Source organism: Mustela nivalis, assembly GCF_964662115.1.
Source record: "Mustela nivalis genome assembly, chromosome: 6".
NCBI classification, from domain to species: Eukaryota; Metazoa; Chordata; class Mammalia; order Carnivora; family Mustelidae; genus Mustela; species Mustela nivalis.
Window position 1 is genome coordinate 73156954 of NC_139025.1, and position 26749 is coordinate 73183702.

Sequence of the window (26749 nt, forward strand, 5' to 3'; positions counted from 1 at the left end):
CCTGTGAACAGGTGGGTCATAGTTCAGCATGGTCATTGTGAGAAGTGCATAAAATGACATTCATGTGCCTCGTCCAGTGGCCTGATACACAGTAGACACCCAGAAAGTGGTAGTTGAGATGACATATAAAAATACAAGTTGTTCCAAGTGTATCTCAAGAAGATGCTCCTGACGACCATGTGTCTTTTCTAAGCTCCTGTCATTGTCATGGTCAGTAGCACACATTTACATTGTGGCTCTTTAGTCCATGCTTTTTGGTCCTGTTCTCTGGTTCTGTTTTATGAAGTTAAGTGGCATCCCCAGGTTTTCTCTACCAGAGGGCTGAAAGTTTGATGGATTTGGGGCTGTGGGTTTGTGTAGACCTACTGTTAGCTTTGTGCTACCCAGGAGGTAAGGACTGGTGAAATAAGGACGCAAAAGGAGCATCCAACGGAAAGGAAGCTTCAGAAGGAAGTAGGCTTCTGAGAATATAAAGGCTCTGGGTTTGCGGTGAGGCCTCTTCAATGCCATACTAGTTGGCTAAAAAAGAAAACACCATTCAAAGATATTCTTGGTCCTTCTCTCTCTGGGTATCCCTTATCTTTTCATTTCAAAGTTTGATGGAACGTATCAGCTCAGTGTTTCTCAAACATCAATTAATCACATCTCTGGATTTTTTTTTTTTGGTCATATAATTTGCCTAATAGTTTTATTTAAATTTGTTCACTTTTTAATTTAAAATATAATTAAAAGGAAACTTTAAGTCACATGGGTTTGACAAACTAGTTGCCACTATTTTGATATCCATTAAAAGATAACACAATTAAAATGAAAAGTAAGTCTATATACCATATAGAATCAGGGGTTGTACATCAACACTTAGGGAAACACTGGATCATAGCCTCAGGAAACAGAAGGATGTCATTTATTAGGAAGAATGTGGTGAACAAAGGGAGACTAGAGAAATCAGTCACTAACTTCACAGAGAATGTGGATAAACTATTATTTTAGTGAGAAATTTTGATGCCAATGAGGTGTAAGGACAAGGGGCTGAAGTAGTTGAATCTTCAAACCTTTTTTTTTTTTTTTGGCAGAGAGAGAGATGCAGTGAGAGAGGGAACACAAGCAGGGAGAGTGGGAGAGGGAGAAGCAGGCTCCCCGCTTAGTGGGAGCCTGATATGGGGCTAGATCCCAGGGTCCTGGGATCATGACCTGAGCCCAAGGCAGAAGCTTAACGACTGAGCCACCCAGGCACTCTGAATCTTCAAACTTTTGCTATGATTTTTTTTTCTTGTTTTTTAAAATTAGAATTTGTCTGCTCTGACCATGCTAGCACAGCTTTGGATCTCTCTCTTTCTGGATGCAAAGCCCTACCTTGCTTCTCCCTATAGTGTGTGTATGTGGTCTGGGAATGGCCAGCCTGCTCTCCTTCCTTTTTTTTTTTGAGTATTTATTTATTTATTTTTAGAGAGAGGAGGAGGGGAGAGAGCGAGCGAGAGCATATGAGCATGGGGATGGGCAGATAGAGAAAGAGAATCCTGAAGTAGACTCCATGCTGACCACAGAGCCCGACACGGGGCTGGATCTCATGACCCTGAGATCATGACCTGAGCTGAAATCAAGGGGCAGCCGCTTAACCAACCGAACCACCCAGGTGCCCCTTTCTCTCCTTCTTTTCCCTCCTCTGCCCTCAATGGTTCTCCTCCTGCACCTCATCCACCTCCGCATTTTTTTGAGAGGAGCCCGCCCCATCACATTGTCCCTCTGCACCTCTCTGTAATCTATGCTTACCTTGGACAACATAAGCTGAATGCCAGGCACCAGGCCAGAGTGTGTGGTCACTTGTCCAGTAGCCCCCTCGGCAGATTTGGGACCACTGACCCCACTGTTAGACTTCCCTAGGACCTTTGGAATGGCGTTTTGTATTTGTTTTTCACCTTTGCTGGCTTAATATTAATATCCACTATCTAACTGGAAGCTACTGCCAAATAGAGACTGCATCTTTTTTTAAAGCAAGACAAGGTTGGATTCAAATGTCACTTATATGACACAAAAAGATGCCTTCTGTGTTGAGTGCAATCCTTTGACAACTTTAGCACTGATTCTTTTATAACAGTTAATTAGTGAGTGGCACCAGATCTTCTTAGTGAGGAAGATGAACACCATGAGTCCTTAGGGGATTAGTCCTGTCTGCTTCCTACAGGATTAAAGCATTTCTTAGTTGGAAACATTACACATTCACTTTGTTCTGCTTGGAATCTGGTCTCACTGGGAACCAGAATGTTCCCACTTCCTCACTAGTAACCTAGCTTCCATTTGTAGCTCAATCAATTAGAAGCAGATGCCTGGTTCCTTTTTTTCTGAAGAGAAAGGTAGCAGCACCAGTGACCACCTTCTGGCCTCACCTTCTATGGCCACCGAGCTCGCGCGCGCTCTTTCTCTCTCTCATTCTCAGCCTGAAGAAGGTCAGAATTATTTATATCTGGAGAACTTTGATAGAATCACAGACTCAGATCAGCCTTTTTCCCTATCACTTCTCTCCTAGGGGAGTTAAGCCAATGAATCTGGTCTCTTTAGTCTGGCAGGAATCCCACAGATTAGGCAGTTTTTTTCTCAGTTTCTCCAGAGCTGTGTGGGTTCTTTCACAGCCCAGACTCTTTCTCTCTATCTCTTCTGTTTTTTAAAGATTTTATTTATTTATTTTAGAGAGAAAGAGAGAGAGAGAGTGAGCACAAGTCCAGGGCAGAGGCAGAGGGAGAAGCAGGGTCCCCTGCTGAGTAGAGAGCTGGCGTGGGGCTCGATCCCAGGACCCTGAGATCATGACCGGAGCTGAAGGCAGAAGCTTAATCAACTGAGCCACCCTAGTGCCCCCAGACTCTATTTTTTTTTTTTTTTTTTCAGACAAACCTCCTCCTAACTCCTGACGAGGGGACTAACCATAGTTCACCTCTTCCCTCCTTGACACTATTTTGGTGCTATTACTACCCATCACATTTCCTGATATTTCTGCCCCCCGTAAATGGAGGAGCCTCTAAACTCGAAAAATAAAGAAATGAATTACTTACGTGCTTCCACGGTGAGGCGAGTTCCTTTTCCAAAGAAGAGCTTGTTTGTATCACAGCAATTGAGGCCATTCCAAAAACCTCAGCAGCCCTCCTTGGGAGCTCCTCCTCCTATCACCTTTAGGATGGGAGGGTCTTTAGGGCTCAGCTCTTAGAAAGATGCCCCTCATTGCTTATTCAATGGGTTTATGATGATTTAATCAATCGCGGTGGTTGGGGGGGGGTGTTTGCCTTGGGGAGGCTGTTGACTGAGGGGCAGGTAGGAGCCCGTATTCCTACAGCGACCATTTCTAATATAGTATGTTTCACGACGTCCTCTGAATTGTTGCTTTCTCTTGTTTTAGATTGCTCTCCCTTGTAGACCCACCCCTAACTCTCAGTCTTGGAAAACCAGCGTTGCTAAGAAGATGGATCTTGGATTCCTGACTGTTCCAGAGTCAAGGCCTTCACATTCCCCAGTGCTACTTTAAGGACAGACAGGGTCTGGCATAACAAGGGGTGAGGGACCAGCGTGAAGCCCTCATGAGCTGCCAGGGATTTATGGTACAGTCAGCACTGGAATGAACAGCTATGGCTGGCGATTGCCTAAAAACAAGTCAATCTCTCTTTGAATTTGTCTTCTTCAACTGCAAAGCCGAGCACTCAGGCAGATCTCTCTAGGGACTTGGATTCAGAAATTCCATATGAGATGGCTCATATAACTCTTACCATAGAATCAACATGAACCAGGACATGTTCTGAAGAGACACCCTTTTTGTGTTCCCCACATGCGGATGCGGGAACATGTTGAAAAGCCAGTTTCATCCGGGGGAGTGAGAGGTCAGCAGCTGGGGGTCCCTTCTGGTCCAGTCAACTTCCTGGTGTCCTTCCTGAGTCCCTGAGTAAAGAGGGTTGGCTCCCCGATGTGCTCATCCCCTGGGGCTTGGCAGCCAGGCTGAGGATTTCCCAGGGAAATGCTCTGCAGTTTTTGTATGGGTCTCTGTGGCTTTTGTAGCACTGTGGGTATCCCACCGATCACAGTGCTTCAGAGCTTTACAAAAACCTCCCTTGGTTTCACTCTATGTGGCCTCTGAGCACCCCTGGGGCCTGATGTTTGCTTCAAGTCAGGCTGGCAAGATAAAAGGGTTTTGGCTGCCTGCGGGGTGGGGGGTGGGGGTGCAGGCAGGCTTGCCTGGTTGCTTCTGTCTCAGGCTTTTCTGCCTTGTTGGCTGGATCTGCCCTGGAGTTTGAGACCAGAATGTTCATTCAGAAGTCATCACGTCCGTTCCCATCTGTGTTTTCTGGCCAGTCTCCTCTCAGATGGTTTCCCATAGAGGAATCGGTCAGACTTCTGGATGTCTCAAAGGGATTCTACATGCTGTGGGTTGGGCAGAAGATGTCTGTGGTCGGTGAGACTTCTGTGACCTGCTAAGCCTCCCATTCACTTCTGCCTGCCCCACTTTACACCTGAACAGTGTTATATAGTTGACAGAGGGCTATCATGTAAATTTAAAATTTCATCCTCTCCATTGACTCTCTGGTTGCTAAATCCAGGGCCAGTGGGCCATATGGTGCTTTGTGTGATGCCGAAAAGGCAACCACAAATGCAGGGCAAATGCAGAGGCAGCCCCTTGGGCTGGTTCAAGCTTGGCAAACAGATGGCACCTTTGTGTGCTTTATAAAAGCCACCCCTTTCTCCAGCTGATGCAGCCCCGCACCAGGGCCTTGGCTCGGCTGGCAGGGCGAGAGCTGAATTTAGCCTTGCTTGTCCCTTCAGCTGAGTGTCCTTGTGCAAGGCGGGGCCCATACCACAAGATACGGCTACGCTGGCCCAATTCAGTGGATACTTGTTATTTATATTCTTGTCTGACCTCTGGGTTTTGACAAGTTATTCCCTTTTTGAAAACTCCTCTGGGGCCCTCTACACACTAGTCCTGGTTTGCCTGTGATCTCTGTATCTATCACTGTGAAAACAAAGTGGCATTATTAAATGATAAACATTTAAGGAAAGTATGCATTTTGCTGCTGTTGCTATCAAAAGGGACCAAGATTTTATTTTTTTTATTTATTAAATATTTTATTTACTTATTTGACAGAGAGAGACAACGAGGGCAGGACCGCAAGCAGGGGGAGTGGGAGACTGAGAAGCAGGCTTCCCACTGAGTAAGGAGCCTGACAGGGCTCATTCCCAGGACCCTGGGATCATGACCCCAGCCGAAGGCAGATGCTTAACGACTAAGCCACCCAGGTGCCCCAGGACCAAGATTTTAAAAAGGTTTATTTTTGCACTCTCTCTAGAAGATCTTATGCAAATCCATGGCTTGATGAAGTCATCACAATTCTGCTTATAATCTTTGTGACAACTCCTTCCCACCCTACATACGGTTGCATTCCTGTTCCATAAGTTCCAAGCAACTTCATCTTCATATACAGAGTCCAACATTCTTTTGTTGAAAAACAAAACAAAACCAAACAAGCCCCACTGCCAACCCCCCCCCCAAAAACCAAAAACCAAAGAGTGAAGAGGAAAAAAAAAAAGAAGAAATGTTATGCTCTCAGTATATATTTTTAAAGATTTTATTTATTATTTGACAGAGAGAGACACAGGGAGATAGGGAACACAAGCAGGGGGAGTGGGAGAGGGAGAAGCAAGCTTCCTGCAGAGCAGAGAGCCTGATGTGGGGCTCAATCCCAGGACTCCGGGATAATGACCTGAGCCAAAGGCAGATGCTTAACCACCGAGGCACCCAGGTGCCCCTCCCTCAGTATTAATGTAATGGGATGGCTTTGGACAGAAAGCAAGGAAATGTGGGGCTCATGGGGAAGGCCAGATGAGAATAAGGAATTACAGCCTGAACTCTTGAGTAGAACTGGTTTTAGGTGGTAGGGTTTGAAACCGCAGGAGGTGCGTGGTTAACTGTGTGGGATCGTGAATTAAGATACTTGTTAACCCGCCTGAGACCCACTGACCCCTTCCCAGTGCTGGTGTAGGCTTTCCCAAGCAACTACTAAAAGCTGGTTTGAATAGAACTAGTTATAGGAAACAAAAAGTTGGGGATGGAAAAGCAGGAAACTTAGGAGTAATATCAAAACCTAAACCAGGCAACCTTCTGGGTTTGGGGCAGTGAATCTTACAATCCCCTGGCTGTGGTAGAGAGATCTGGGTTAATGAATCCTGATGAGAATGTGCCTGTGTGGCTTCCACCTCTTCACTCCCTCCCTACAACAGAAGTGTGTGCTCAGGTACTTTACCCCATGACTCTGCAAGTCCTACTACAAGCAGAGTATACATCCCATTGTGTTGACTTTGGGGCTTGGCCCTGCTTGGACTGATAGAACACGGCCGGAAGTGACCGCATGCGAGGCTCCAAGAGAAGTCCCATCATGGATTTTCACCAGCACTATTAAACCGCTTTCTTCTGCGACGAGACCAGTGTGCTCTGCGGAGTCACTGCTGCTTCATTCTGGGTCCTAAAAAGAAGACATGCTGGGAAGAGCTGAATCCAACTCACATCTTGAAGTCAGGTCCAGCTGGACTGCGGAACAGCGAGCAAAAGCAATATATGTTGGTTGTTGTAAGCAACTGGCGATTCGGGATTGTTACAGATCATCATCACAGTGGAAATAGCTAATTAATACAGATGCCAAGCCTTAGGGGGGATCTTGGCTATGAAATTAAAGGCTTGAAATTATTGGAAGCTCCCCATTCTCTTCAGGATGAAATGGTATGGAACACAGGCTTTTGTCTGCCAATCAGGCCTACATCTTGTACTTTTCACTTGCCCCCTTGAACTCAGCTTCCCTGAACAACTTGCTTCCTGAAAGCTCCATGTCCTTTCATACCTCTTTGCCTTTGCTATGCGATTGCTTTTGCCTGAAAAGCCTGGCTCTTCTTCGGGTCGCCAATTTGGATCTTACCCACTTCCTTATCTCTTATTCATTTTCTGGCCTGAGCTTTGCTGGTGAATTCTCTGATAACAGAAGACCGCACTGTGTTATACCCACCCTTTCCCTCTGTTTCCCTGCAACAGAGGTGTGCAGAAGAGAGTTCATCAAAATCATTTTTCTCTCTTTCAATAGGTAGAGACCCTTGAGAGAAGGGATTTGTCTGGTACATCTCTGTATATCTCCGGAGCCTCAGTGAGTGCTCAGAAAGTGTCTTCTGAATCCATGCTAAGGATGAAACAACTCACGTTCAGAGAGGATAAGTGAGGAAGTGACACAGCCATGGCCAGAACCTACACATTCCTGACTCTGGGTCCCTTGCTCTCTCGCTGGCACCAGCCTGCCTTATGGAATACTACTTACGCTTGTGTAGTGGAGCCTAGCAACATTCCTTGTAAGCAAGTTGATTTTTAACATTAGCCAGAGCTAAGTATCATCGGGAAGGTAAATTTGTTGTGATTTGCTGCACACCGTGAAATATATTCTAAAGTCACAGAGAAACGAGTTTCACCTGGTCTACATTCAAATCACATTCTTTTCCACTCATGTGAGTCATCAAGGATCACTTGTGTCTCTGTCTCTGGAGAGGAAGCCTGGAAGGTCAGAGCTGGGGAGACCTCAGTGATCATTAATATTCACTTCCTTGGGTGTTCAGGTGCAAGTGTCTAGAAAGACCCAGAGAGGCTTCATAACTTCTCCAAGAGACCTAGTTTCAAAGAAGCATGCAAGAAATCAAATACACCAGTGCCTAGTCCTGTGTTATTTTTTGGCACAGTAGGCAGTACCTGGTCTTTTTTGGTTTTTGTTTTGGCATTGATCATTTGAAAGTATCTCAGTCCCATAGCTGACCTCCTTCCCTGAAGTGGCCAGAGACTGCTGGACAACCTGTCATTTTCTTTTTCTCTGTGGTGTCACGGTGTCGTATAAGACGCTTTTATGTGGGAAAGGGGAGGAACAGACACAGAGTGGGTGTATCTTAAAGTTCAGCTCTTTCTGGAAGGATGCTGAGCCCCATTCTCTGTGCTGGGCAACCTCATTCTCAGGGTGGGGGTAGGCGGGGTGTGTGTGGAACAGAAGAATTGGAAACTGTGTAGAAATTGGGCTTCCATGGTATTTTCCAGTCCCAGCTAAGACCAGGTCCCATGCTTAGAGACTCTTAGAGACACTTTGAGAAAACTCATGGGAAACCAAGGCAAAAATGAAGTAAGTGTTGGTCAGGGGCTTCCTGCAGGTTGGAAATATTTTGGATTGTGGACTTTGAACTAGCTTTATTTATTTCTACCCCGGTGTATTGACATGTATTCTGAGGGTTATAGACAAACTGCAGGGAATTCAAAGGAGAATATCAGGCTGTTGAAAGTACTTTATATCCCCTACAGGAAGGAACTGCTAGAAAACATGGGGAAGTGTAGACGGAAGGAAGGGAGATACTGGGGGTGTTTGATCATATTCAAGTATCTGTCAGGGCAGAGCTGGCTTATTAGAAGGCAGCTGGATTCTCAGGTGTACTTAGGCATTCCATCTATTCCAATATGCTGGTTTGGTTAAAAGATATGAGAAAACTCTGGCCTTACATGTATATGTAGTTTGAAAAGTGATGTTAGTTGCCATGTGGAATCTGAAACCATATTAATGAACTTCTCATATTCTGTTTGATTAAAATCCATTGGTCTAGCTTGCATTTCAGTATATGTGCTGCAGAAGCAAGCACGGTCTAGCTAGCATTTCAGGCAAAACTTTCGCCCAGGCATGGTTTTGTAACATTAGCCTTTGTTTATTTGGGAGATAATTGGTTCAAGGATTTAGGCAACTTCCACACATTGACACATTTCATTATACAGTATCAAACTATCATAGTTGTTAGTGTCACCATCAGTATCTTTAAATTAGAAAAGTATTTAAACATTGGGAGGCCATTCAGCTCATGGTGACAGATAGAATTTTTCCTAAACTTTACCTTTTACCTAAAAGCTTAGATTTTTATCATTAGCAACAACTTTCAGTTGTTCATCTTGATGTGACAGGCTCAGTTCATTCGTTTTCAAGAAGATGCCTACCAAATACTCAAGTCTGAATAACCACAGTTTATCTGTCAGTTATATTTTCAAGCAAAAGTGATGTTCCATGGAAAAAGTGGCTAGTTCAGCTTGCAATTCAACCTATTGCACAAATGTTTTCCCTTGAGATAACTATCATAATTTAGAACACAGGAGAAGTTTTTTTTTTTTTTTATGTGTACTCCCTCTTTTGTCACAGAATACTAAAAAGACACACATACAAGAGATGAGATTTAATAAAGTTAATAGTTTTCCTGCTTTGTCAATGTTTTGGACTAAATTATGTGCCCTTACCCCCTCCCCCCATTCATATGTTGAAGTCCTCTCTCCCATTACCTCAGAGTGACTGTCTTTAGAGATAGGATTTTTAAAGGTATGATTAAACTAGAAAGAGGCCAGTTGCATTGGATTAGGATGGATCCTTAGGGTGGACCCTAATCCAGTCTAACTGGCATCCTTATAAGAAAAGGAAATCTGGACACACAAAGAGAAGAGACAGCACAGTGCTATGAATACACAGAGGAAAGACCCTGTGAGGACATGGCAAGAAACTGGCCATCTATAAGCCAAGGGAAGAGGTCTCCAGAGGAACCAGCTCTGCAGGCACCTTGGTCTTGGACTTTTAGCCTCAGAACTACGAGAAAATAGATTTCTGTTGTTTGAATCATATTGTATGTGATATTTTACTATGGCAGCCCCAGCAAACTAATAGAGTCAATAATGCTTTAAAGTAACACTGACTTTTTCCCCCCTGCAGAGACACGATGGTAAAGAACACAATGACGACTAATACAGAACTGATGCCCCTGCCTGGATCCATCCTGAGGGGTCAGCAGTTTCACCTCGCATTGCTTTTGCAGCATCAGGATAAATAGCAACACAATGAAAAAGGCAAGTATTACTGTGAAAATAGTTCTAACATCATGGATGCCTTGAAAAGGTCTTGCAGACCCTGGGAGCCGCTTACTGTTCTACATCTATATTTGTGCTGCCAAAGCTGCAGTGGCAGCTGGAAGACCTGAGCTTTCTCTCTGGTTCCAGCACTCTCGACTTGTGATTAGCAGATCAGTTGTAACAGATGCTTCAACTAATCAATGAATCTGACCATCACAATGGTCAGAAGCTGTGAGCAGCAGGCTCTAGTTCTGTAAAAATGATAAAGGTGACTCAGATACTTTGGTTGGATTCTCTAGAGTCAAGGACCATGGATTGTAGGCCATCTTGCCACTGGTGTCTTCATCATGGTAATCTGGGGATCAGATGCTGGATCCAGGATGATTGTACTTTGGTGAGAGAGGGACGGCTCAGTGAAGATGGAGAGTCTGCCTGCATTGACTTCAGTGTCCATCCAACATTTCTGTGGCTGTTTCAGGCTTTCCATTATAAATAATGTTCACTTATTTAACTGGCATGTGGTTGGGACGGTAACTTGAGTGTCTGGCAAAACCACAAAGAGAAGGAATAGAGCAACACGGCTTGCCAGGTTAATGGGTCAAATGATATACTTAGCAACTGGACAGTGATGAAAAGAGGAAAGGATTTTAACAGAGAGTCATATAAGGTATGGATAAGTCTAGGCAAGTTCCTTCTTTTAGAGACCTCTGGCATCCCCTGATTTTTGTCAAAACCTTTTCTTACCTCCTCTAGGATGCTCACCCAACTGCAGGAGAAGCAAGCTTGAGAATCAATTGACTGGAGTTCATTGGTACGTCTGTAGAAGTTGGGAAGTGTCCCTCCCCCAAGACGAAGACTTGATCCTGTGCTATCATCATTTTCTCTGATCTGGAAAGGCAGTTTTTTTTTTTTTTTTTTTTTAAGGATTATTTATTTGAAAGAGAGAGAGAGATAGAGAGAGAGAGCAGGTTGAAGGGGCAGAGGGAGATGGAGAGAGACTCTCAAACAGATGCCCCATTGAGCCCAGAGCCAAACATGGGTTTAATCCCATGCCCTTGAGATTATGACCTGAGCTGAAATCAAGATTCTGATACCCAGCACACTGAGGCACCCAGGCACCCCAAGGCAGTGATTTTTGATACCTCACTTGTGCCTATGTCTCAAATAAGAAAAATCCAAAATGTGCAACTTCACCATTAAGTGGTTTTCTTATTTATTTTACCTATGTAGCAGCAAGAGAGTTCTTTGTTGTTTTAAAAATGTGCCGTATGGGGGTGGGAAGCTGAGGGGGAAAAGTACGCCATATGAACATACCATTTTAATTCTCCAGCTTCAGGAAGTTCTTTGGGCAGAGTAGTATTCTTTAAGGAGGTATGCTAATTTTCTAGGATAAGAAACATACTGCATTTCACTTTTCCCCTATTTAAACATGCTGCAGACTTCTTGGTCACTTGAAAATAAAAATGCTAAAAAACATTTTATTATAAATTTTTGAACTATACAAAAAGGAGATTAATAGAATCAATATCTATAGGCTCAATCACCTAGATTAACAGTGATTAATATTTGCTGTATTTCCTATTTATTTTGGTCAAGTATGTATGCATTTATTTATTTATTTATTATTACCATTATTATTTTAATGATTTTATTTATTTGACAGACAGAGATCACAAGTAGGAAGAGAGACAGGAAGAGAGAGAGAGAGGAGGAAGCAGGCAGGCTCCCTGCTGAGCAGAGAGCCCGATGTGGGGCTCAATCCCAGGACCCTGAGATCATGACCTGAGCCGAAGGCAGAGGCTTTAACCCACTGAGCCAGCCAGGCGCCCCGTTATTATTATTATTTCCTAATTGACATATAATGTATTATTTGCCCCAGGGGTACAGGTCTGTGAATCATCAGGCTTACACATTTCACAGCACTCATATTTTGGTCAAGTATTTAAAAATAAATTATAAACATCATGACAATTCATTTTTTAAAAAGGTTTATCTATTTATCCATCTATGTATTATTTATTTAGCAAGCATCTCAAGTGGACTGCGTGCTGAGGGTAGAGCCTGATTCAGGCCTTGCTCTCATGACCCTGAGATCATGACCTGAGAATGAAGATGCTTAACCGACTGAGCCGCCCAGATGCTCCCCAAGACTATACATTCTTAAACATTTCAGGATGCATTTTTTTAAAGTATTTTCCTGCATAAATATAATACCACTTCCCACCTAACAAAGTTAACAATTCCCTAAAAACCATTTAGTTGCTGGTCAGTGATCAAGTTTTCCCAATTCTTCCCCAAATGTCTTCTACCAATGGTTTTTAAAAACAGGAATCCAGGGGCGCCTGGGTGGTGCAGTGGGTTAAGCCTCTGCCTTCAGCTCAGGTCATGATCTCAGGGTCCTGGGATCAAGCCCCACATTGGGCTCTCTGCTTGGCAGGGAGCCTGCTTTCCCCTCTCTCTCTGCCTATTGTGATCTCTCTCTGTCAAATAAATAAATAAAATCTTAAGAAGAAGAACAACAACACAGGAATCTAGTTAAAGATTATTTCATTTGGTGCTAAAGCTTCTATGTTTCTTTAATATGAGGCAATCCTCCTTCCACTGCTCTCCCTCCACTGTGCTTTTTTTCTTCTTCTCATAACGTTGATTATTGAAGGGACAGGGCTTATTGTCCTGTAGAATATTTCAACTTTGGGATTTGTCTTGTTGTTTCTTTGTGGAATTCTTTAACTTGTTCTTCTAGGTCCCTAAAGGTTGGCTTAGGCTTAGTGAATTTACAGATTTGGGGCAGGACTACTGTGTGGTGAGGCTGAATCTTGTATATTGCATCATGCCAAGATGGACATAATGACTGAATGAGGCGAAGATCGATCCCTAGGATAAGACGGTGACAGAAAAATCTATCTTTTGTAAAGTTACATATTCCCATTGCAACCAGCAAGTAACCTGAGACTTTCAAGGGTTTTAGAACTTTATTTATTTATTTTTTTGTTTGAAATATTTCTTTCTGCGTGATTTCTTGCGTGAAGCAGCAGACTCATCCTATTTCTTCTTTCTGTGGCTATGAATGTCTCCAGTCTTCTATACCAGAAAGAAATGATAAAATTCATCATTCTATGCTGAAAAATTAATATCTAAAAGAGTTTATGCTTTTAGAAAATAAGTAAAAGTAAGAATTTCATTTAAGTGTTATCTTGGTGAACTGTTTATATTCCCTGAAAATGGGCTCTTCTGATTTTATTTGGATTGAGTTGATGTATTCTATCCTTTAAGCCATAAGCCTCGTTATTGTGCACAACCTGGGAGGAAGCCTGGGTCTAATTTTATTCCCCCTGTGCAATGCTTTTGCTCTTCTAGACATAAAAAGAGCAATTGGGCTTGATGGGCTAACTGGTGATTATAATCCCAGGATGAAGGGATTAATCCTGTGCTCTTGGATCAAACATACGCGGGGTCAAGAGAAGAGCAAAGGAGAGCCCGGGACTGGTAAACTCTCAGATCTACAGTATTAATGTTGACTGATTTTCTGAAGTGAAAAGAAATATCGCTTAGTTCCCAGGAAATATTTTTCAAAAACACACAGTTTCAGTGGGTAGGGATACATTGTGCCTTGGCAAATATTGCTTAGTTCCCAGGAAATATTTTTCAAAAAAACACAGTTTCAGTGGGTAGGGATACATTGTGCCTTTGCTCGGCAATGAGGAAACTGTTTGGTGGCATTTCGTCACAGAAGGAGATTCCTTGACTCAGAAATAATATTCCCAGTTGTGGTAGATCTTTCACTAGCTTCAAAGACCAACTCGGGATTCATCTCCAGGAGCTTTTCCCAGCTGACTCTACTTGCAAAATTTCCCCTGCCACCATCTGTTTACTTACTTGTGACTTTCTGAAAATTCAGGTTTTATTCATGAAGAATCCGTATTCTCCACCACATCCCTAGGCCATTTGTCCAGGACGGCCTGATAGCGGCCTTCTTGTCATCTCTATTCCCCCATTCTCCAGTTTTCGCATTTGAACAAGACACATGAACTGTTAGGATTTGGGGATTTGGTGTCAGAGGTTCATTTTGTGGATTTCTTTCTGGTTATTTAAAAAACAAACAAAAAAAGGACTCTATAAGCATGTCATATTCCAACCAGATGAAATTCAATTCACAACAATCACTTCCTAAGCACTTGCTTTGTTTTGTACTAGGCATTGATTTGTTTGAAGGGAGGAATTTTGTAAATTAGACAGACATGGGCGCACCTAGATCATCACTGACAAGTGTGCCACCCAATAGCCAGGTTCATGGCCATTGTTACTTCCATTCTCTTTACTCCTTCTATGGAGTAAAATGTGTGGTTGGAATTATTGATTACTGATGACTGTGGTGATTCTTGCCCACATTCTGGAACAACTGCAGTAGGTGATATGGAGTAAATCCTTAAAGAAGGGAGTCAGAGGCAAGCTCATATATTAGTTTCTCCCAGAAACACTCAGAAGATTCCTCCTGATGCTGAGACATACATAGAGGATTACAACTGGGTGTTTTTGAATAAAGGCTTAAAGCTCTTCAACCTCTGTGGTGGCCCGTCACAGTGAAACACAGCAATACAAAAACTCTCTTCTTTCTTCCTCCCTTTTCTTGGCACTTTGCCACCCAGAATAGAAATTTCCTTTCACCAGTGCTGTAATTGTGGTTAATTGCTGTAAAACTCAGAGGCACAAAATTATTACAGTCACAAAAATCAGTAAGTAAAATACTAAGAACCCAGAAAAAAAGCAGACAAAGAACAAATAAAGAAAGTCAGCCACTGGTTAACAAACTTGGAAAAATGTCTTAATCTTCTAGTAATAGAAAATGCAAATAAAGCGTTAACAAGCCATTTTTTCCCTCTGACAGAGAGTTGAACAATTACAGAAAAGGTGATGTTCCCAATACTGGCAAATGTTGGTAATGATATAAATTATTATTTTTTATTGGAAGCCAGTTACTTAATATCAAGAGAGTGAAAATATGCATACTAGTTTGAAGAAATATTTCCACTTTGAGGAATTCACTGAGGGAAAATGTTATGTATGTTTGAATGTAAAGTGAGATTTCTTAACCTCAGAGAAGAGAGAGTCCCTTATATTTGATTCCTTAAACAATTATAAAAGGCAGTATTACAATGCTTTTACACAATTTTATTTTGTATGGTTGAGTACAGTTCAGAGAAGACACATTAACTGGAATGATCTCAGTTAATGCTAGTTCATGGCTACTTACAAAAATCAACAGCTGAGATTGCGAAAAAGATGAGTGAGTAATTTAACAAGGACTTAGTAATTATTCTTGCGAGTGTGCCTTCGAAACTGCAAGTGTTGAATATTGGTTAAATGTCTATTGTTTCACAGTCTTTTAAAGTAAATGTTTTGTTGTGGAGACCATGAATATTTGCTTACAGGATAAATGAGAAGACAACATTTCTAATGTTTTGTGAATAGGTATTTTCGTTCAAAAATGTTTCAGTGATAGTTTCATATTCAATGACAAAATCATACATAGTCTCATATAAATCCATGGGTTCCTAATGTGCTATAATTCAAACAACTTAGACACAAGTGGGGTTGATATACTCTGGAAAAATATTTGAAGATTAAAAGAAGCAGCTCTACTGAGGACAAATATATTGATTTGAGATGCTTGTGAAGAATTTGAATAAAATTTTTGAGTTATGAGGATGGAAAAGAGCAATATTTCCAAATGAATCTATTTCATATAATATGTGATTTTAAATATGTACATGTAACTAAATTAGAACATTAAACATTTTATTTATTTATTTATTTTAAAGATTTTATTTATTTATTTGACAGAGGGAGAGAGATCACAAGCAGGCAGAGAGGCAGGCAGAGAGAGAGGGGGAAGCAGGCTCCCTGCTGAGCAGAGAGCCCGACATGGGGCTCGATCCCAGGACCCTGAGATCATGACTTGAGCTGAAGGCAGAGGCTTAACCCACTGAGCCACCGAGGTCCCCCAGAACATTAAACTTTTTAAAGTAGAATTTGACAATTTCAGCTATAATCCTAAAGGTTTATATATCCAAGTTGGCTAAAAACCTTTATTTTGAATCTTCTAAATGAGAAAAATGGAGACTACTTCAGATTTGTAAACAAAATTTTTATGTATTTTTTTTCTCGTATACATATATGTTAACTTTAAATAATGAAAAAAATATATACAGATATGGTCATCACAACATTTTATTATTAGGAAAAATGTAGTAGCCCTCTAAATTCTCAATTATAAGAGACCTGATTAAGTAGATAGTAGTATGTTCCTAGACATAATATTAATGTAGTTCAGTAAAAATGCTAATTAGGAAAGGGAACTAATAGCATAAGGAATTGATTACATAATATTAAGAAAGAGAAATGTGTATATGGAGTATGATTACTTTTACAGAGTAATAATCTATACATTGAAAAAGAAAACTGGGAAGGAATATACCAACATAATAGCTGTGGTTGCTTTTTGATTGTGGTCCTGATTTTCTTTCAATGTAGACTTCTGTCAGGAATTCTAGGGAGGAAAAAGAGCTCAGACCATTAAGTTCTAACCCAACCAGATTGTAAACAACCTTCCTAGTGTGGGCATCCACCTGAACCCACTCTCTGACTAGGATGCTTGTTTCCCTGCTGAATGGCTGTCAACTATTACAAAGCTATTCCCTCTATTGACATATATATATGTATTTTTCCTCTTCGCCCCAATTCTGGGTTCTGCTGCATGGGCAGGTTGATGTTTGCTGTGTGCACCAGCTGGGCCTCTTCTCCGGGGAAGACTCCAGACTTTCCTTGAATGATCCACATTAAGCCTCCCAGTGGAGAACAAACTTCCATCTTTCATTGGGCAATGTTTCTGAAGTTTGAAAATTTGGCCATGGTTGTCTTAGTCTTTAGCTTACAGCAATTATCCTATTATCCCCTTTAACATACAATGCTTCCTCCATTCCACTCCAACCTGAGAAGAACTCAGCCTCCATCCTCACTAAATTAGTGTGAATTGGTTTCAGTTCATTTCTTGACAGCAGGTTTTGATGGGAATAGAGCGAAACCCATATGAAGAATGTGATGGGGAGACGCGCCCAAGGAAAAGGCACAGAAAGAAGAGAATGGGGCAGCCATGGAAGACCTACATTATACTTTGCAGAGGGCTGCCAGGAGCAGTCTCTCTTAGCTACCACCAAGACAAGCTTGTCACCAAGTCTTATCAACAAGACTCTTATCACAAAGACTCCTAGCTATCAATCCAAGACTTCGGATTATTCTGAGCACAGCTAAGCACTTTTGGGGGCGTGGTGGATTCTGTAGGATTCAAGGCTTCTGCATTTCTCGAATTCTCATATTTTCTTTCAGCGACCCTATGAAAATACATATCTTAATACTGACCTTTATATTTTTGGGGGAAGATCCAGGTTAATTATCAATTCAAATGATAAATACTCTTGAGTCAACAATAGTATATGTCTTTTGTTTTTTTCCTTGCACTTTGTCCCTGTCCTTTTTATTTTTCTTAGCTTTACTAAATGGTGCAGAGTAGGAACCATTTCCTGATGTAAAAAAGTAGTAAAAGAAATCTACAGACTTAGGGAAAACCAGGGTACAATCTCATATAGACAGTTGCAGTACGATGAAAAGATCTTGCAAATCTTGGCACCAACCAGTAATGATACTCTGATTGGCAGAATTCCATTCCTATTGTCTTGCATGTGGACAGAGGAAAGGTCCTACTGCTCATGGCTCTGAATACCTATACAGAGAGAAATCACCATGTGGGGGCTGGAGAGAGAGAGATCGGCAAGGTCAATGGTATAGGAAGGCATTATGTCAAAGTTTTGGATAGATTTGCAGGTTTTCATTAAGTCTATATGAATTGTAATGCCTACTTTCCAATGATCCCCTAAACTCAGTATTCTTAAATCTTAGTAAACTCAATATTCTTAATTCCCAATAGGATGCATTAAATCCATAAAGATGCTCAGGAGAAAGTCTCCCAGTCTGTTTTTGAGCAGGTGCTAGATGATTGATGGGAACAAGAGTATGGGAATTTCTAAGAAGCTGATTCTCATACCCTGTCCTGGGTAGTTGGCGGTTGCAACTAGCATCTGTTGTGAACTGGCCCAAAGCCAGCGGCTTTTGTTCTCTGAATTGGAAAGGAACTCAAAAGTGGGGTGTTAGGGGTATAGGGAACCACAGGATGTGGATGTTCAGGGTCTCTGATGCCTCATAAGAAAAATGCATCTGTTGGATTAAACAGCTGGTAGAAGACTGAGTCAGCAGTGGACATGAGCAGTTTCTTAGCACCAGGTCACACCCGTCCCACTGCTTTCCACCTCTTTCCCTTAGAACATGGGCTTGTCCAGGTTTATTAGCCAGTCTTTATAGTCAGTTCTGACTATTGGGCTCAGTGTGAGCATATGAACAATGCTGAACAAAGAGATCATTCCTCCAGATGTGATGGAGACCAGATGGCTTGGGGTGTGGAAATCAAAGAGCCACAGCAGAACCATCCTACCCCCTCCTGGCAAACAATCTAACAAGAGAAAGTCACTGTAGGAAGAAAGTTTCTCTATTATTTTTCTTATTAAAATAGAGGTTAGTGAATCTCGGTGCAAAATCATCTCCCCATCCTTTACAATCAATCTGCACTGATTGTTGAGTTAATTAGTATATGTAAGATAGATCTTCAGTTTTCATCACTGAATTCTCTATGAGCAGAAACAATGTACAGAAGCTAGGAAAATACATCCAAATGGAATATAAGGTGATTAGAACGCTGCTTTATACATAGCCTTCGGAATCTTCGCATCAGAGAGAGAGGAAGATGTTACTCTGGAGTCAGATTCACTTGCTTTAGTTTGAGCCTCCAGACTAACACAAGATCATGATGACTTTTTCCAATTTTCTCTGGGTGGACTACATCTGTTGTAAATACACAATAGAAGGTATAATATTAGGAAGACAAATGCAGACCAGAGAGTTGGAGATGTCAAAAGTGACAATGCTTCTTTCTTCCAATGAAAGCAAATGATCTGGACAGCTCCTATTACAGTCCACAGAACTGGTGCATTTAAGCCTTTGCCCTGGAGTTTCATAGGACCCATTAATCCTGTAGAATCTAAGATTTAGTTTTGAGCTTTTATAGGAAATGATATGTAAATAGCCCACACTTTTCCTTTGATCTGTGTGGCAAATTACAGTGATAAAGTAGCTGGTCCAGGATTTAGGTAGAAACTGCCAAGTCTTTCTAAGTTAGGCATCTTCAAGAGTCATAATGTCAATGGAGTTCAGGCTCTGTCCCCAAATGCTGCTTCAGGGACAGATCTCTGAGAAAAACGCCCACAAGTGGCTCAAGGTGGAGCTAACTTTCCAGAACTACAGGCATGGGTGCATGGGGGTAGGGGTAGGAGGTAGAAGGTGGGGAATGTAAGGCGGTTAGGGTTGAGAAGGAGGAAGGAGAGTTAGAAGGGACCTGGTTTGCCTCATTTCTCTGTTGAGATGCAAATGATCTGGGAACAATTATTGCGGGGGATGTAAGGCTCTGGGTGAGGGAGCTGTAAGGAAAAACTGAGGGATGGAAAGTTTGTAGAGCATCAACACTTTTATAAGCAGATTTCAAAGAGGAAAGTGTGATGTTATAAAGAGGAAGCTGAAGGATCAAGCTTAGAGAAAGATATTTAGAAATCAACGCTGCAGAAGACATTAAGTGAATAATTGGTATGGAACAAGAACGCTGAGAACATTTTTTTACTAATGTACTTTCTCAAGGTAGTCCAAGCATGAACTCTTTGCTCCAGGTAACTGCCTGGGTTAACAGAGAAATGAGAGAGAAAATCTGTCCATAGAGATTTCTTTTTTTTTTTTTTTTTAAAGATTTTATTTATTTATTTGACAGAGAGAGATCACAAGTAGGCAGAGAGGCAGGCAGAGAGAGAGAGGAGGAAGCAGGCTCCCTGCTGAGCAGAGAGCCCGATGTGGGACTCGATCCCAGGACCCTGAGATCATGACCTGAGCCGAAGGCAGTGGCTTAACCCACTGAGCCACCCAGGCGCCCTGTCCATAGAGATTTCTGAAGAAATTCAGAAACCTAAGTTGTATACTGACCTTCTGAAGGAAATAAGGATGCCCAGGAAAGCCCTTTGAGAGTTAGCTTCAGAAGGGAAATACTAGAAAATACAAATAAGACCAGAGCATTTACAGAAAAAGAGAAAATTTCATGCATAGAGAATGGTCAGATTTAGCCTAGTTTGGAACATGTACTCTTCCATCAGAATATTGGTAACAACATTTCAGTAAACTTGGGTCTGGATGCCTTGTGTTGAATAAAAATGGCAGCTGGTATTTTGTGTGAGTTCAATCAGGGAGACACAGGGGACAATTCTTTGTTTAGCAGAACCTCTTAGCCCAGAAACACATTGAGATGTCTTATGTTTTCTAGGTCTATTGTTTGTGAAGGCTGTTCAGGGCTGTTAGTACATCTGAGGGACTTGCCTTTTTCACCATGTGTATGTATGATGTGGGATACTCTGTGTTGGAGACACAGATGATTTATTTGCAAGCCTTGCCTAAGACCTAATTAATATCAGTACTTCAAGTAGCTTACAATTGGATTCTATGGCTATGACATAGGAATATAGACTTCCTGGTCTTTTTCTTACTGACTCAAAATATAATCAGATAATCCTCTGTCTGGTTACTTGGGAGCCAAGTTACTTTCTTCCAGAAACATTCTAAAGAGTTTCTTTAGAAAATCTAGGAAAGTGTAAGTCTAAAGACAAGCTATAGCCTGAAGCCCAGGCTGCTGACTTGAGCACAGATGGGAGAATGTTAACAGCCAAGAAATATGAGGTCTTTGGCTCCTTTCCCAGAACTGCCAGGCTAAGACCTTGGCAGAGACTCAACAGGAAACTGAACTCTATTTGCATATCCTTTTATACATGGGAGATTAAAAGCTTCAACCTTGAGTGATCACAGTTTTTGAGAATCATGATGAGGCATTAAAGAGAAGGAGAAGTGTCTCAAGGGAGGTGAGCTGGAGGCGAAGTAAGGTAGGTGTGAGGTTAGCAATGACTTTCAATCCCCTTTGATTAACCATGAGTGTATTTCATTTTGTTCTTTTTTAAAATTTCTACCCTTATGGGGTCACATAAAGGAATCAGCTAGGCAGAAATCTGTGCTTCCCGATCTTGGGAATCTGTCAAATTTGATCTCTTTTGTCCGATGGTTTCTTCCTTCTCTCTCTTGCTGGATGGGGACCTACAATTTGGTGGTGGTCATGCTGAAAGTACCGTAGAGATCAAATATAAACTCTTTATTGTGGTGATGAGAATCTGAGGCTTAAAGAGGTTAACTGAATTATCTAAATTTATATGAAAAGAAGTAAGAATTCTGACTCCCATTTTATTTTTTTTAATAGGCTGCTAGCTCTTAGCAGGTGGATGTTTCCCCAGATCTCAGACAACTTCTTACCAGCATGTGATTTGGCACAGGGTACCCTTCACTATCTTCTCCTGTCAGAACATGCATTTCTGGCAAGAAGAACAGCTTTGATTCCTGAGCTTTTCTTTCCAGCTCCTCTGACTTGAGCACAGATGTGTTTCTTTAACAGAAGAAGACAGAGCATGGAAATGGGAATAGAGGATATTTATCATTGGGATTCATTTAGGAGAACTGGTTTTCTTGGCCAAGTACTATAGTGGAAACTTACTCCATATAGACAGCATAGATAGCATGATGACGGAGAAATGTAACCCATCACAGTTTAATTACCCCGCTTCATTTGTTCCTTTGTAAGGATGGGAAAAGACTCTCGATTCCTAAAAAAGTACGTTAAATCTACTCTAAGACTGAGGAGGCCCTGCAGGAGAGTATACTCAAGCCTGGATAAGCAAAGTTTTCTGAAAACTGAGAATTTAGTGACCAGATATCTGCAAAAGAAGGAGCACTGATAAGAAGTTTCAGACACAGACCTCATACTGCCTCATAAATGATGACTCATGCATTTGCCAAAAAGGACCACCACAAGGAAGGTCAGCCCAGGCAGATAGCCCAGGCTGGAGACTGGCTTCCACGCCACACACAGAGGCTATCAGTCCTGGGGGCAACATGTGAGGGTAGAATTGTGAGTCCCTAATAGGAAACATTTCTACCCTCCTTGTATAGCTTTCTTTTACAGAGGAAAGCCTACTACAGTCAGAAAAGACTGGGAAGGTACTGGGCCCACTTTTTTGCCCACAGATGTTATTTCAGAATTCACTCTTAAAATAAGAAATTACTTTAGTCCAGGAAACGGAGACTCCTGAGTTGTGCGGCACAGTACCTTTGGAGTAAGGTTTCCTGGGCTTGAGTCCAAACTCAGCCACTCACCAGCAGCCTGACCTTGAGCCTTACCCCTTCCTTGCTTTGGTGCCTTCATATGTAAAATAAGGATAATAAGGGCAATGAGTTGTTGTGAAGATTAAACAAATTAAAACCTGTACACTATGCTGAACAGTGACTTGCATATCAAAAAGTACTGCATGACGGTATACCATCAATTTTTATTACCGGTACCTCATTATAGTTGTTGGTTATTTTCAGTTCAAGGAGATCCTCATTTTTAACTTCTTTTTGCTGAAATCTCAGAATGTTTTATCTTTTTCTCAGCTCCTAGGAAATGAGGACAACTGACGATAGAGTCATAGAGGGGAAGAACTGGAAGGGACCTCAGGCTGCACCAGTTCCAGCTCCTTCACCTTCTAGAAGTGACGCTGGGAAAGCAAAGTGATGGGGTCAAGTACTCAAGTACTCATAGGGCACAACTAGGTTTTGAACACAGTTTCTAGTCTAGTAGGTTTCTCTTCCATTGTCTAATAACTCTTCACATGCCACAGTTCAACACTGTTTAATTTTTCTAAGATTTACTCGGATTAACTCAGGAACATGCCAGTCCTGTGCCCCTGAGGGAGGCACTAACCAGTGCTGGGTATAACACTGTCCTTCTCACAATCCCATAACACCAACACCTCATTGGTTTTCTCTTTCTTTCTTTCTTTCTTTCTTTCTTTCTTTCTTTCTTTCTTTCTTTCTTTCCTTCCTTCCTTCCTTCCTTCCTTCCTTCCTTCCTTCCTTCTTTCTTTCTTTATCTATCTATCTATCTATCTATCTATTTATTTATTTTCAGCATAACAGTATTCATTGTTTTTGCACCACACCCAGTGCTGCATGCAATCCGTGCCCTCTCTAATACCCACCACCTGGTTCCCCCAACCTCCCACCCCCCGCCCCTTCAAACCCCTTAGATTGTTTTTTAGAGTCCGTAGTCTCTCATGGTTCACCTCCCCTTCCAATTTCCCTCAACTCCCTTCTCCTCTCCATCTCCCCTTGCCCTCCATGCTATTTGTTATGCTCCACAAATAAGTGAAACCATATGATAATTGACTCTCTCTGCTTGACTTATTTCACTCAGCATAATCTCTTTCAGTCCCATCCATGTTGCTACGAAAGTTGGGTATTCATCCTTTCTGATGGAGGCATAATACTCCATAGTGTATATGGACCACATCTTCCTTATCCATTCGTCCGTTGAAGGGCATCTTGGTTCTTTCCACATTTTGGACCCTGGGGTACAGATGGCCCTTCTTTTCACTACATCTGTATCTTTTGAGGAGATTCCTCAAGAAATTAAAAATAGAGCTTCCCTATGACCCTGCTATTGGTTTTCTCTTTCTAAACAACATTATCCTAGTGTTGGCTCTCATTTATTTTGGAAAAAAAAATAAAAGAGGGGAGAATTTGTGTCTGAATTGAAGGCAGGCTCTGGCCATTGATTCACCAATTCCTCAGCAGAGAGGATCAGAGGCATTGCCTGGGGACAAAGGACAGGGAGTAAGGAGCTGGGGCCCTAAGGAGTGAGGTTTACCTAGGTTGAGACGAGTGAGAGGAAGCCAAGCCTTCCTTCTTTATGCCACAAACTTGCTGTGCACTCAGTATGATGCTAGGCACCCACAGGAATGCAAAAGGACCCAGGGCAGGGTTGGAGATTTCAAGGAGTTTCTTTCTTTTCTTTTTTTTTTTTTTTTAAGATTTTATTTATTTATTTGTCAGAGAGAGAGCGAGCGAGAGCGAGCACAGGCAGACAGAGTGGAAGGCAGAGTCAGAGGGAGAAGCAGGCTCCCTGCGGAGCAAGGAGCCCGATGTGGGACTCGATCCCAGGACGCTGGGATCATGACCTGAGCCGAAGGCAGCTGCTTAACCAACTGAGCCACCCAGGCGTCCCTCAAGGAGTTTCTTTAGAAAGACGTAGAAAGCAAAGGTAGAACTGAAGTCAAGCCCTTTGGAATTCTTTGAGGGGTCTTTTCTCCCACAACACAGAAGAGACTTCCTACTCTTCCATCTGCAAGGGCTATACAGTGCTCACCTTGGCTGGGAGGAGAAAGATTTTCTAGCTGACAGGAGAGGAGATTAGCACATCAGGGAGTGGACTGGAAATACAGGGGTGCTTTCCTATGGTAACCAGGGGTCAGAGTGTGGTGGAAGGAGTACTTGACCAGGAGTTGGGACACCTGTACTCAGCTGGCTATGTGATGGTTGTAAGTCACTTAATTTCTCCATTCCTCAGTTTCTACTTCTTCAACTAAAGAGGTTGAACCAGGAAGTGGTTAGAGTTTCATACTGTTCTAATGTGTGTGTGTGTGTTCTGTGGGCCCAGGGGAGGAGGGTGCGGGTAGCGGCAGGGCTAAAGGACTGAGGAGGAAGAATATCCTTCACATGAACTTAATGGTTTCTGGCTGTGAACTCAAAAGACTGTCAAGTTGATTCTTCCTAGGGAGGCATATAATTGCTGTGCCATTGCTCTGATTTCAATTTATAGTGCCAGTTACACTGGCCCCTTTGTGGTTCTTTGTGTCCTTATTTATAAACTCAGTGTATGAAAAAAAAAACAAATAAAAACCCTTCTGTCTTTCATTAGATGACTGAGACAGTTAATCCTCCATCCATCCCTCATGATTATAATATGCGGTATGCAAACACTTCAAGTCTTTATGCATGAGGAGCCTTCGATGTGACAGAACTTTTTTTGATAGCGCAGACTTGGACTGTGTTTCCTTGGTGTTGTCCCCGTGGGTGTTGATTTTCCTTCTCACTGCCTCTAAGTAATGTTGCTCACTTCTGTCAGGTGGCGCGTGAAGATGGAAACCAACTCTGGGGCCAATCCTGAGACTTGTGGCCCCAGCAGACCCAGAAACCCTCAAGGGTGAATCCCAAAAGCTTTGAGGGAAATAGTAAAGATACTCCACCTTTCTCTACAGTTACTCCAAATCCCCCAGGTTTACCTGTGGCTGGCTTCCTGGAGATGAGGAAAAACCAAGAACCTCATTGAGGTGAACACTTGTTTTATTTAGCTTCTCTGTCTATTGGGATGGTTTTTTTGGAAGGCACATTGATCTGCAAGTATAGATGAGGCTGCAGATCTTCTCCTGGGGATGTTGGTGTAGGGTCCTCTTGGGTGCCATCAAGAGAAATGCATCATTGGATTTGTGTATTTTCTTTTTATGATTGGGAGGAGACACTCACCAACCAAAGGATGTGGTCACATAAGGGAGAGAAGGCAAACAGAAGGAAAAAAAAGGTCCCATATTCCATTTGCCAATAATCCAGTTCCGCCATTTTCCTTTTCTATGTTTTCTAAGTTTTGATCTTTTCAGGATTGCTTCCTCTCCACTTTGTGCTATTTAATGGAATTCTATCACTTGGTCTTGAAAAATGAAACTCTGAACTGTTAGTGAGAGAACTCTTAACAAGTAAGAAGGAAAGGCTGTTGTTGCCTATTCCCCCAGGCTACCGAAAAGCTGGTACTATTATGGGTCACAAACCTGGACATGAAAATATCATTTCTGGGGTACCTGAGTGGCTCAGTCATGAATCATCTGCCTTTAGCCCAGGGTCCTGGGATTGAGCCCCCCCATTGGGCTCCTTGCTCTGTGGGAAGCCTGCTTCTTCCTCTCCCACTCCCCCTGCTTATATTCCCTCTCTTGCTATCTCTTTCTCTGTTAAATGAGTAAATAAAATATTTTAAAAAATAAATAAATTATCACTTCTAGCCAAAAAGTCTGGCAAACACTCAGACTCCAAATACTACTCTCCTGGCTCTCCTTGGGGCTTTTGTTGAAATGTGAGCTTCTCACTGCAGCCTTTCTTGACCACCTGATTTAAAGCAGTTATCTCTCCCCATATCCTTGGAAACACCTTCTCTCTCTTCCTCTGAGTCTTCTCCATGACAACTGCCACCACCTAACAAATCTCTTCTCTTCTTTGGTGTTTATTTTCACTAAAAGAAACTTAAGACCGTCTGATTAAGAAACTTAAGACCGTCTCGGTATATCTAGATGAGTCTGTGGCACATAGTAGGTACTTAAGTACAATAAATTGTTATTTAGGAAACAGATGAATGTCATCACATTCTATGAAAGCAACTTTAGTCTCCCAAACTGGATTTTGTATCGGTCTTCCTTCTTAATAATTTGTTGCCCTAGTAATATATTTATACTGACATTTCTTTCTCTGAAGGTTATAAATACTCATGAGGCTTTGCCTTTAAGCCAGAAAAAAATATCTTAAATTTCCCTATTCTCCCACATGGATGCGGGTAAATAAAAAACGTATGGCTATTAGATTTCTTCTTTAAACACAGAGTTTGAGAAGCTGCTGTCTTGTTGAAATTACTGCCAGCAATTGTGTTTTGGCTTGATTTCTTTTGTCCTCTCATCAGATCTTTTTCCTATTGAGTCCTGCATGCTTGGGGGTACAGGCTCTTCACCCTCCCTT

The 26749-nt window shown here is 42.0% G+C and overlaps 2 long non-coding RNA genes and 2 gene segments (V, D, J or C); 2 read left to right on the top strand and 2 right to left on the bottom strand.

Annotated features, from left to right (window-relative positions):
- LOC309866777 (M1-specific T cell receptor alpha chain-like) overlaps positions 1-26749 on the bottom strand; it is a 341597-nt gene that overhangs the window by 97571 nt on the left and 217277 nt on the right.
- LOC309866788 overlaps positions 1-26749 on the top strand; it is a 489301-nt gene that overhangs the window by 60914 nt on the left and 401638 nt on the right. The window lies entirely within an intron of this gene.
- The window catches only part of LOC309866776 (T cell receptor delta constant-like), a 104732-nt gene that overhangs the window by 14244 nt on the left and 63739 nt on the right, over positions 1-26749 (bottom strand).
- On the top strand, positions 20917-22433 carry LOC309866787. Its single transcript, XR_014312804.1, has 2 exons — positions 20917-20991; positions 21360-22433. It is a non-coding gene; the product is annotated as an uncharacterized lncRNA (long non-coding RNA).